Below are 13,893 nucleotides of genomic sequence, written 5' to 3'. Positions count from 1 at the left end.
TAACTGAAATGTTAAAGTGGGTTATTTTGTATATCCATATATCCACTCAATGTTTTCATGTTAGGCTTTTGTTCCAAGCGACTTTTATTGAAACACTCATTGATCGCCTAAGTTGATCACATTATTTTCCGTGACATAAGCTTATAGTTTAATAGTACAATTGAATGGACCCACATACCTGGGACTGAGCTTCCTACACGGTAGCCATAATCGTAGATCCCGGGTGGATAACCACACCCACCGTCCTGGTGTATAGTCAGGATGAGGACGGCGATGACGATCCGCTTGTTCCTTGACCCTGTTTATTGCTCGTTGGAGATGTACATGAGTTTGGTTCCAGATGGTCTTGCTGCGGGAACCTCTGATGGCTCCCCGGACCATGGGAATAGTGGTGGTTGGTATCCTAGAATGCATTGGAATGGCGTTAACTTGGTAGCAGGTTTGAGGATAGAGTTTTGTGCATACTCCGCCCAGGGAAGGAAGCGACTCCAGTCCGTTTGGTTCTGCTGGCAGTACATTCTGAGGAATTTGGATATCTCCTGATTCAGGCATTCAATTTGTCCATTAGACTGTGGGTGGTAACCAGAGGTGAGGCTTATATTAACATTTAACAATTTGAAGAAAGCTGACCATACCCTTGAAGTAAATTGAGGTCCTCGGTCCGAGACAATATCCTCTGGAAGACCATAATATCTGAATACGTATTGGAGCAGGTGTTCAGCAGTTTCGAAGGCTGTGGGTAACTTAGGCAAAGGGATTAGTCGACATCCTTTGGAAAACCGATCAATCACAGTAGATCAGTAACGAAGTCGATAGCTATGCGAGACCATGGACGCTGAGGGATGGGTAGTGGTTGTAATAGACCTGCTGGGAGTTGTTTTGGGGTCTTTGCTGCTGCGCATGTGTGGCAAGCATAGACGATGTCTGCAACATCTGCTTGTAATGAGTCCCACCAGAATCGGTTCCTTATTAGCCTGGTTGTCGTGGTGATTCCCGGGTGACCGGAGCTTGTAGAGGAGTGTACTCATCGAATTACCTTCTCCCTGAGCCCTGGCGGCACAAAGGTACGATCGTTGGGACATGCAGCGGGAGGCGGGTTCTGCTCGTGTGTTTGTGCAATCTCTGCCATGATGTCCCATTGAACTGGAGCCACGATGAGGGTGGGTGGGATGATTGGGTCTTGAAAGGTATTCTGTGGAGCGCTGTCGAATTGACATGACAACGCATCTGCCTTGATGTTCTTGGAACCTGGAATGTAGGTGACAGAGAAGTCAAACCGGGTAAAGAAGTGCGCCCATCTAGCTTGCCTGGGGTTAAGTCTCTTGGCTGAGCGCAAGTACTCGAGGTTGCGATGATCCGTCAGCACCAGGAATGGATGTCTCGCTCCCTCAAGCCAATGACGCCACTCCTCAAAAGCTGCCTTCATGGCTAGAAGTTCGCGATTGCCCATGTCGTAGTTTTGCTCCGTTGTTGACAGTTTTCTGGAATAAAAAGCACAGGGAAATAATTTAGGCGGGTTACCTCGCCGTTGTGAGAGAATGGCGCTAATTCCCGTGTTAGAAGCGTCCACCTCCAACCTTTCCTTCATCCATCGCCACTCCCTCTGGGCTAATGACATAACCAAGAAATGTTACTGAGGTTTGGTGGAACTCACATTTCTCTGACTTGGCGTACAGCTGGTGCTTGATGAGGCGCTGCAAGACCGTTTCATACGTGTTGAATGTTCTTCCATGGTGTTTGAATAGATGAGGATGTTGTCGATGTATATCACCAGACATTGATGCAATAGGTCTCGAAAGATGTCATTGACGAATGATTGGTACACCGATGGACTGTTGGACAGGCCGAAGAGCAGGACGAGGTATTCATAGTGCCCATTACTAGTGGAGAATGCCGTTTTCCATTCGTCACCCTCCCGGATGCGAATGAGGTTATAGGCAGACCTAAGGTCCAGCTTGGTGAATACTTTGGCGGATCGAAGTTGTTCTAAGGTGGCGGGTACCAGTGGCAGGGGATATCTGAACTTGACCGTTATATCGTTAAGCCCACGGTAGTCGATGCAAGGACGAAGGCCTCCATCCTTCTTCCCCACGAAGAAGAATCCCGCAGCAGCAGGTGAAGTAGATGATCGGATGAACCCCTTGGTACCAGGTAGCAGCTCGATGGCGCAGTCGGTGTTGCGATGAGGAGGTAGTTGTGAGGCTTTGGTCTTGCTGAAGGCTTCTAAGAGGTCTGCGTATGCCAAAGGAATACCTGGTGTGGAGTCCATGGTGTGGTGCATGCTGGTAGATCGAATGGGTAGTAGCTTGACAGAATGGATGCAGCGGGAGTGACATGAAGGGCCCCATTGAATGATCTGTTTATCCTGCCAGGAGATCTGCGGGTTGTGGTCTTGTAGCCAGGGGAAGCCCAGAATGATCGGGTTGTGTGGAGAATGAATGACGTAGAACCAGATGGATTCAGTATGTAGGACGCCCACTTGTAAGTGAAGTTTGGTGGTGGTGAACTGTACTTGTCCGGTCCCCAGGGGGCACCCATCTAGTGGTGCCACTGCCAGAGGAAAGTTGCATGGGTTTAGCGGTATTTCATGTTGACGAACCAGACCTTCATCAATGAAGTTGCTATTATCTAGAGTCTATTAATGCCTGGGTTGTAATTACTTTAGACTGGTAGGTTACTGTGACTGGAAGATCTAGGCAGTTGTGGTGAGAAACAGTGGAAATGAGCAGACTCACCCGGCGGGGCTGTGTTTGCGATGGTGGGGGTTGGGCACTCGGCTCTACGATGTCCGGAAAGACCACAGTAGAGGCACAGATGATTTCCGATGCGGCGCTCTCGTTCCTCAGAAGAGATGTGTGCGCGACCGATTTGCATGGGTTCATCACTGCTGTCGAGGGGCTGAGAGAGCACCGGGTTGCCACCACTTCGTGGTCTTCGGCGAGAGCAGATGAGGTTGTCAATGCGAATCGCTAGTTCGATGAATTGATCCAAACTCTTATCCTCATCGCGGCATGCGAGTTCTGACTGCAGTTCCTCATTGAGGGCTTGACGAAATAGGGTTTTCAAGGTGTCCTCTACCCACACGGTTTGTGTTGCTAGGGTACGGAAAGTGAGCGCAAATTCTGCTGCCGTGCATCTCCCTTGCCAGAGGGCGAGCAGCTGTTCGCCTGCGCTTCGTCCTCCCTCAGTATGTTCAAAAACTACGCGTAGGCGTTGAATGAAGTTGGCATATGTAGTTCTCTCGCGGGCTCGTTCGTCCCAGACTGCTGTTGCCCAGTCAAGTGCTTTCCCAGTGAGCAGTGAACAGATTAGTGAAATTTTACCAGAGTCTGTGAAGTCCAGGGTTGGTTGTTGGGCCAGAAAGATGGAGCACTGCATTAAAAATCCCTTGCATTTGACCGGGGTGCCGCCAAACTTTTCAGGGAACGCCAGACGTGGGCTGCTCGTTGGCGTTGTAACAGGTGCGGCTGGTGGCTCTTGGCGTGGTAATGGTGCATCGGCCGTTGATGGTGCAAGATGGAGGCTCTGCACGGCCTTAACCAGTTCCTCCGTCATGCTGGTCAATCGTGTGAGTTGCTGGTGATGCATCATTGGCTGGCTGGCTTGTGCGGAGAGCTCTTGTGTGAAGCGAGAGTAGTCTGCTGGATCTGTGTTTGGCGAAGTCTTCTGTAATGAGGACTCAGGTGGATTGGGATCCATGTGCAGTTTATTGGAAACACACAAACTCACAGTAATAACAGGCAGAGGTCGGTAACCAAGAATTAACAGTAGTATCACAGGCAAGGCGTAAATCTTAGTCATACCAGGCAAGGGTCAGGGCAGGCAGCAAACAGTCGAATAACCAGAGTCCAGGCGAACACAGATCAAAATGGCAGGCAGCAAGAAGCAGAGTCGATAAACAGGCAGGTGCGTAAACAGGCAGATCAGAAATAACAAAGGGTAAATGCTCAGAAATGTCACCGGGGCAGAACAAGACTTCGCAATGTGGGTGTGTGTGCTCAGAGAATAAATAGGCCAGATGATGAGGAACAGGTGGATGGTAATCAGTCCCGGCATGTGGGATTATGGGAAATGAAGTCCGTGAGTTAGTACTCTGGTGAGCGTGACCTCTGATGGCTGACGGTGGGATCTTCACCAGCGGTTGTGACAATAATAGTCAGACTGAGGATGCTTTTGCGTCCATTCCGTTTTCCATTTTTAAACCAGAAATAAAACATGGAATTGCAGTTTCTTTTTATTTTGACTGATTAATGGAATTAGCAGATACAAGGTAATTGTCTTTATATTTAATAATATTAATATTTCTTTCTTCAGTAATATTCAAAATAATATAAATTACCTTTATACAAATAACTTTATTAACAAATAACTTTTTCCCCCAAGTGCCCAGCAGTGCCTTTTCTTCTGGAATCAATGGAATGACTACGGACCGGACAGAGGCATAGAAAGTCTGTGTACTTTTTTGTTCATTCATTATTCTATTTCGGAATGAAAGATGCCATTTAAAAAAGGGTGCAGCTTGATTTTTTGTTTAAAAGAAAAAAAAGCAGAAATGGCTGTATTTTGTTTTCCAAATGTATTGTCATCAAATAATAGCATTGGAAAATTGGACATCGTTTTTTAATTTGTAGGCCTAATCATTATTTGTAGCCTAAGTTTATTGTGTTTCATTTGACTGATCCTATCTTTATCTGGAAATAATTTTACTAAATAATATTTGTAAATGTACATTTTTTATATTATTCTGTTCGTTTTTAGTTCATAAAAATGCAAAACGTAGCTAATTTAAAAAAAATCCAAAAATAAGTTATTTAATTTTGTGTGCATGGAATTGGTGTATAGCCTACGTTTTGATATAAATTTTGTTATTTAACATAGTATTTAAAAATACAACAACTATTCCATTTAATTATTTTTTTTCCATGGTTAAAAACGAAAAAGGAATGGACGCAAAAGTACACGGACCATTGCATTCATTTCATTGAATGTTGTTTCTGAAATTGGATAGGCTAGTCGATACATGGGTAATTTTAAAGCTTGTTAAAGATTTCAATGTATTTATACGAGAAACAGCCAAAAAAAATTGGGCGGTTTTTCGCAAAGTTTTGGACTGGAAAACCCTGCTTGCATCTGGCAACCATGAGCACGCGCGAGTTCTCATTCGCTTCTTATTGCACTACACGTCACCTGGATTCATATTCGATCTAAGAGAGACCGTTTGCCCAAGTTTTTCTTTTATTATTATCGCTGTTGTAATGTATCACTGAGGAGCCAGCATGTGTATCCATTAACAGAAACATACATAAAGTATTATTTTGAAGTTACAACCCATATTAAAGATGTGTCTTCAGATGTGAGATGAACCGCGGTGCAAGTGTGTGCCGGCACCTTTTACACGACACCCCTGGTCATGTCAGGTGCCGATTCACCCCGGTTGGGAAACACTGGGCTATACAACGACCAGCGCTGCACAAACATGTTATAAATGTACATCACTAACACTTTTCACAGAGCGCTTACACAGATTCACATATACAGAGCGCTTGAATGCAGGCGTCTATCAGCTTACCGGTTCACTGTTGACCCCTGCTTGTGCTTTCAAACGCTCCTGCTCCCACTTTCAAAACCCTTTCAAACACTTCCGTGTGCTTTCAAACGTTGCTGTGTATTAATCATTGTAGCTAATCACAGGCACATCCAATGAGCGCGTGAGCACAATGGCCAGTCCGAGGTGTTTACAATTACAGCTCAACAGCCCTCAAAGAGTCACATTTTTTAATTTCAGTACCGATTTGGTATCGTGGTTGGTACTTTTGACACAACAAAAAAAGATAATCAGTGTGCATTTCATCTGCTATAACTGGGGATTATTAACAGATGACGTACTGCTATAATATGTGCATTATGTGAATGCTTGGATATAGAGCTTTGTCTTTAATCTAGGGCTGTCAATCATCATTAATCACACTCTTGGTTGTGTTATTAATCGCGATTAATCGCACACTTATCGTGAAATTAAACATACGCCATTTATCTCATTAAAAACATTAATTTTGTCAATTGCTATATCCAGCAAAGTAAACAATCAGAAAACTGTATTTTCTGATAGTTTTAAGCATCATTGGAGACTCCAAAAGGACACCAAATATAAGAAGTCCATATAAATATACTATAAAAAAGTTGTATACACACCTAAGCACCCATGGGAGAAAAAAAAAGTACAGAAAAAAACATTACAGAATTCAGTGTATAGTGTACAGAGTAGCAACAACAAGCTCAGCACCTGATCTGCTGTTGCATACCACAAACACAGCATTTATTCTGTTTTTTATTTATTTATTTAAAATCCAAAAGTTGTTACTGAACATCTCGTAAGAATTGCAATTCTCTTTTTTTACTTCCATAGATTTTTATCCAATTTTATTCAATATATTAATTCATATTTATATTGCCTAGTACTTTAGATTTAGCTCACACAAGTGGCAAAACACTTTAAACATAGGTTATAGCCTAAAATCACAAACATTTTAAATTAGAAACTTGTACAATAGGCTATTCTAAAAAGCGACTGTGTTTTTTCTTTCGTTTTTCAACCTTTTTAAAAGAAATCCTGCAGGTCATAAAGAACTTGTTTTCCACCACCAAGAAAGGATGAGTGATATCCATTATGGCACATTTTTTACCTAAATGCCAGGTAAGGTGTTGTTTTCCTTGCTTTAACCGAGAAAAAAAAGCCATGTGTTGACTTTGAAACAAGAGTACATTTTAAATGATATGCATCTGTGGTGAAATAACTATTTTCGCGTCAGTACATGTTTATTTTAATGCAAACAATGTTCTGTCACTTCAATGCAGCAGTGCTGCACAGCAAAAAATAGACTCGGTACGAAAATGATTGCTGCACTGCTGCAGACGCAACCCTCCTGGAACGGAGTGACGGACAGCATCCGCGTGCAGTGTGAAAGCTGTAATCCATTACCATGGCTACGGGAAAAAATACGCAATGCATACGCACTGCAAACGGAGTATGTGTGAAACGAGTGTCAGGCTACACATGACAAATCAAACATTATCCTTCCCATTATCCTGTGTGTGGAAACAACGTGAATGAATGCAGCATGCGATCAGTGATCTAGAGCACGCACACACGGTTTGTTCTTTGTACAGACTCTCTCTTAGACACCAAAATTGCCCTCTTAAGAAACAAATTGCAGAATACTACAAAGCTTGTGTTTTAAAGCAAAGCACACACTGGAATGAATAATTCACTAAAACACAGTGGCCCTCATTTATCAAAAGTGCGTACACCAAATTTCCAGCGTACACCCAAACCCACGGTGACTTTGAGATTTATCAATATGGACGTTGGCGTACGGCACGCTCAAATCCTACGCCAGCTCAGGAGGTGGTGTACGCACGTTTGAGTTAGTGTGAAAATGCGCAGAAAAACAAGTCATAACACCACAAAACGCACTGACAAGATATGCTATATTATGACCCACTGTTAAAAACCACAACAACAACATTCAGTGTTTATTTTTGTGCAACATGAACTTCAATGTTTAATTTGTGTGACTTTACCAAAGCGTTTGATCTGTAGGCATATGTATTCCTCCAGTCGCGAGCCTGTGCGCTTTATCTGACGTTTCAGGCCCGCCTGGCCCGGCAGCTGCGCACGGACTGGGACTAAAATAATTCAGACTGACAAAATAATAAAAATGACCTTCTTCTTTTAAATAATAATAAAATCAATAAAAACAACATTCTTCTTCTGAATAACAAGCGTCATTAAGAATAATAATCATAATAATAAGAAGAAGAATCTTACAAATTGTCATGTAATTATTAATGTGAATGAATGGTAGAACTCCACATCACATCATCACTATTGTACACCCCAATACATTGTGCCGTGATACGAAATTAAATGCTAATTGTTTCAAAACGTGCTGTAAAATAATGCATTGTGATGGTAATTTATCATCCAAACAGCTATTTAAACTGCTGGAGTGCGCTTCTCAACCTCCACATTATTAAGAGTACTCGTAATTTGGGTCCATATTTTGTTTCTGTAGGTGCCTTTAATCCCACTCTTTAAACTCCCAAATAAAACAATTTTGTTTTTTTTCCCACTTCCATGGTGATCTCGATGGGCTCGTCTCAATCATCTCAATAGTTCAGTAGTCAGAGCACTGATCAGGGAGTCAGCCCATTGACTTATGTCCTAATCAATGCCCTGACTAGTGGACTAAAGAGATGATTGAGCGCGCCCGATCTCCACGTCGGAGAAGTTTCGCTTCTTTGCCGTCTTCTGTTTGTCCATGACGTAAAATGAGGGCGTGCGGGAGGCGGAGACTTGAATATATAGGGGCGTGTTATTCTAATGACGATTGTTTTCATCCGCCACATTTATTAAGGGCAAGTATTGCGTACACATGGATTGCAGAGGTGCGCACAGCTTCATAAATCAGGCGATGAGAGGAGTGTAAGCATAATCTTACGCCAACATATACACCAATTTCTACGCAAGATTGATAAATGAGGGCCAATGTCTCTATTATCTCTGATATGTGTGATTTAATCAGCCTGCCCTTCTTTACATTAGCGCTGCTGTAACCCCTCCTGTTCGAACCGCCCGCTCCAAGTGGGACTCGAACCCTAGGCCGCCGGCACAAGTCGGACGCTCTAACAAGGAGGCTAAAGGCTGCAACATCTAGTGTCAGTCACTAGAGCGTTTCTTGAGGACCGATGAGTGAGGTTTACTTGCACAGTGACTACTGCTACACTGTTTTGGACTGTTTAAATTATTTCAGTTACTAGATCACTGAACACTTTCCCAGAGTTTAACATCCTAAAATGGTCTGATCACAAACAGAGAAGCAGAATCGGTTTAAAGAGTTAAAATGAATATTTCCTCCTACCAGGGTTACAGGTGCTGTGATTATGATAAACTCTAGACTGGGTAAACCCAGCCTGATCTGCCGGCAATTCGATTTTACCCTGCAACTGCAATGCTCAATTTTAAATTGAGCTTGGTCATGTGATAGCTTAGACAAGATAAACTCCTGATTCGATCTAACTGCGTGACAAAATTAATGGCACAACTTCACGTACTTCTGTCATTTATTTGCGTTAATTGCATTACATTATTTTAACGCGTTAGGGAATTTAAATGAATCGCTAATGCGTTAATGGTGACAGCCCCGTTTTAATCTAAATTTAATCTAGACTTAAACTCCCCCCAAAAAATTTACAATTATTTTTAAGAAAAGATAGTGCCCATACTGCTAATAATTTCATCAAGTTCTGTGTTTAGGGGAACAATGAGCAGTTGAGACTTATTTGAGAATTCATTGTTCTTAAATGTATTTTTCACTTTGCATTGCCAACAGTCGCTTCAGGATCATACAAGAAGTCCTTTTTACTTAGAGTATGCTGCACTGAAACTCACCTTATGACGTACTAATGATTTGAAATTTAGTAGCAAGACAGAAGACAAAATAGCTTCAGGGGCCACAAGGTGCAAATTGGCGTTTTTAACCCACAAAGAGCACTAAGAATGCGTAAAAACAAGTAAAAAACTGGCCCCTGTGCTCATTGATTTTCTTGAGTGAACATTACCTTTGAGCACATTTTTTCTGCGCACGATTCTTCAGAACATTGTGTTGCTTCTTGCTTTTAAGTTGCCGCTGAATCTGCCCAAATGATCCTGGGGCATGTCTACACAAATGTTGGAAGATGAAATAAAGAACAGTACAAGATCTGACTGTCAGGGGAAGCAGGGAAGGTGTGTGCTGGAGGGGGACCGTTTTTGGCTCTTAACTGTGCAGATCGAGAATACAGTGAAACATGTCAAAGTTAAATACCTGCTTAAATTGCTCTGATTACAGTCCATGCAGAACTGTGCACTGGAGGACCAGGTCTAAGATAGATTCTTACTGCAAGCACTTTCTTTAAAAATCTCCTAGAACATAAACTGTATTCAGATTACTTGATAAATCATTTGCAAACACAAACAGTAAATTTTATTCTCTTCATAGGCCAATACATTAATAACTTTCAGACACAATCTTGAAATCCAAGTGACAGTATGATGACTGAAAAACCCCCACCAGCATTTCCAAGCTCCTCCTAAATGGCCGTTATACAGATCTCACACTCCTGCTATTTCCTTGGGAAAGTTGCAGAAAACCCAACATACTGGTTTTAAAGAGATAGGGAAAACTCTAAATTAATTCTTTAGACAAGGAGCCGTGAGAAGTCAGAAAAAAAGACTGCCGATGGAACTGAAGTAATGAAATATGCTAATTTGTTCCACATTTGAGGTTTTTGAAGATTTGGGCCTCTGATAGTCTCTGCAGACATGAAATATATTAAACTCGCTTGTCTTATAGTCCATCTATATCTGTCCCTCTTTTTGCTTCTCCTATCAGAGGTTTTCAAAGTGGAATTATCCGCTTTATTTTATGCCGGATGCCCTTCATAATGCCACCCAGCACTAACACCTGGGGGTGGGGGTGGGGTATTTGTGTCCCTCTCGGTTGAAATTGCAATCGGGGGAGTGGGGGGTGTCCCCCGCACAAACAGGTCTAAACTAATCCATGTTGGCAAAGATTATATGAGAAAAACTTAACATCAACAACTGAGGGCATGATACAACTTGCCTTCAGTCTCTAAAGGAACAGAGTTAGCTAAAGGTGAAATGCCAGGTAAATTGAATACTAATATTCAATATATATAATATCAAATACACCTTACAGCATTTTAGTGTAAAACACATCAAGTTTAATAACTGTAGACCTAGACTTTTGTCTCTTTCCCCTGTTGTTTAATTCACGGGACCAGACACCAGAACATATGGTTTCCATTAAATTGAATGTATAGCAAATTGTTAAGTCAAAAAACTGAATCTTACACACACACATCAATGCTGTCAATTACTCCCCTGTGTACATGCACCCGGCCCCCACTCTCACACATGGAACCGAAAACAAATGTGCATACAGTGTCTAGCTATCTCATGCAGAGCCGGGCCCCAGGCATTCGCGGAATAGGCAAATGCTAGGGGCGCCAAAATGAGTGATTTTTCCGGTTTTATTACTGCTACTTTTTATTAATATTAATTTGAAATATTGCCAAAAAAAAAAACTTAAACAAATCCCCAGACTCTTCCCAAACCACCGCATCAATCTCCTCCTTCCCTGCGAGTGCTTTAGTGTGTCCGACATTGGACGCGCAATCCGTTTAACGTTGGGAATTTGTTGTTGCGTCGCCTTTTACGCATCTAATAGACAGGAATGCTTTCGCTTTTAATGTGCTTGTTTGCTCGCGCCAGTGAAAGTTGCAAAGTTGCCTAATAATTTATGACGGATGGCCAATGTGTCAAAAAGACCGAAGCCCTCCGATACAGGAATATAAAGGAATAAGGGGATAAAGACAGAGGTGAAGTGATGAAATGAATGAACAGTTTATCTAAATGCATTATCTAAATATGAATGTTTGCTAATTAATTCCAGTTATTTTTATATTAAACTTTATGTAAGCAACTGTTCTGGGTGATCAGAATCTGTAAAAAAAATCATGTCAATTAAACATATATAATTTTTTTTAACAGCCTATACTGTTTTTACTCAGTTGTGCAATTGTAAGGGGATGTATGGCGTTTGTAAAATGTATTTTTTGAAATTAGTAATGATATTTATATACAGGTTTATATAAAATAGCTAAAAAATAAAATAAAATGCACACTAAATATAAAAATTTCTTACAAAGTTTAATTCATGGTGAAAACATGAGCATGCATAGTTTAGTGGAGGATATACGTATACACACATTTTTGTATGTATATGTGTGTGTGTGTGTGTGTGTGTGTGTGTCCTTGTTTATATTACATTGTGGGGACCAAATGTCCCCATAAGGATAGTAATAGCTGATAGTAGTCACTTTTCAACCGGCTTAGGAAACATTCTGCATTTTTACTTTCTCTCAAAAAAAACGTATCCTGTATGATTTATGTGATGGGTAGGTTTAGGGGCAGTGTAGGGGGATAGAAAATACGGTTTGTACGGTATAAAAACCATTACGTCTATGGAGAGTCCCCACAAAGATAGTGAACCAGACGTGTGTGTGTGTGTGTGTGTGTGTGTGTGTGTGTGTGTGTGTGTGTGTGTGTGTGTGTGTGTTTGTTTATTTTTTATTTTAAAAATTATAAAAACACAACCAACATATAAAAACCTTGATACAAGATGCACCAAGTAAAATCTTGCCTAGGGCAGCAAATTGATCAGGGCCGGCCCATATCTCATGCCTTCTCTAACATACATATAATCAAGCATACAATGGTTATAAATGATTATAAAAAATAATAATAATAATACAGATACAAAATGATAACTGATTATGATTATAAAAAATAATAATACAGATACAAAATGATAACTGATTATGATTATAAAAAATAATAATACAGATACAAAATGATAACTGATTATGAATACTAATACAAAGTAATATTGACTAGTAAAATGTGGTCTACAATAACCATATGTTCATTGTGTTACTTTACATCATAGGATATCTTTTCAGTTTCAGCTGACTGCTAAAGACAAAAGAAATTGTCTTTTTGTCATAGCTGCTGTTTAACTGAAGTTATCTTTTCCTTGCTGTTGACATAAATCTGCTTATCTTTTCAGTCTTCACCTCTCCCTCCTTATATAATGAGAAAGTGATTTACGACAGGGGCATGCGGCCCATATGAGCGGCAAATGCTCTGCATACCCAAGCTTGTGGACTCGCTAATTAGCATTAACACTATAAATTACTATAAAATTCCTTTTTTGAGGTTTACCATAAACCTTACATGGTAACACTTTACAATAAGGGTGCACTAATATTCATTAATTCATGCTTAATTAATGCACAGATAATCATGAGTTAATTTATTACTAACGGTGAACTAACCCATTTATTAATGATTACTGCATCAGCAACTATTGACGATTCTATATGATTAATATATTAAGTAATCATTAAATTGTTATTAGTTAAATATGTCAATGTATTAATGAAAAAGCGATGAAGTATCCCTTTAAGCAGAATTGACAGCAGCTTTGGCACCTACAATCTGTTGTTATGTATCATCATCATTGTCCCACGATCTCATTGGTTTGCTGGCATATGGGGGATTTCATCCGTAGGAAAATAGATTGAGAAATGTGCTGTTCCTGCCAGACCTCGAAGACAGAAAATCACATTGAATTTGATATCAACCAAAATCAAGTCAAAAAAGTAATGTAAAATATATTTCATTTTCTTCCAAAGGAAATTAATTTAACAAAAACGTACAAACTGTTACACTAAAAAATTGGGTTGTTTGAACCCTAGTAAATGGACCCATTCAAACAACCCAATTTCTGGGTTTGTCCATTTTCAACCCAACTTGGGTTGTTTTTAACCCAGCATTTTTAAGAGTGTAGAGACAGAACTGTGAGCAGACCTACTGTAATCTGAGGCTGTTAATAGTCTATGCGTTTTTTAAAGAATTGTCATCTATTCGCATTATAGTTTTAAAGAATATATTTTATCACTGCCTACTTACGTTTATTCTAATAATATTTTACTTATATTGTATATATAATAGATTACTTATTACTTATTTTTATATATTAATATTACAAAAACATATCTAGCATACATTTAAATTGGCACCTGCCATAGTGTTTCTTTTTGTCGTCTAACTTAGGCCTGGGAAACTAGAGGATCTTTAAATCTTATCAGTTTTAAAAGTGTGGGAGACCACAGACATGAGGGCAGTTTCAACCGATTTTTAGCATTATAATCCTCTGAAAGCACACTGCTTTTTTCACTGCTTGCCACTGATTTATGATAGTGTCA

The sequence above is a fragment of the Pseudorasbora parva genome, chromosome 8, assembly GCF_024679245.1.
Source record: "Pseudorasbora parva isolate DD20220531a chromosome 8, ASM2467924v1, whole genome shotgun sequence".
In the NCBI taxonomy this organism is placed as follows: Eukaryota; Metazoa; Chordata; class Actinopteri; order Cypriniformes; family Gobionidae; genus Pseudorasbora; species Pseudorasbora parva.
The sequence above is the reverse complement of the archived record's forward strand: the minus strand, read 5'-3'. Positions refer to the sequence as shown.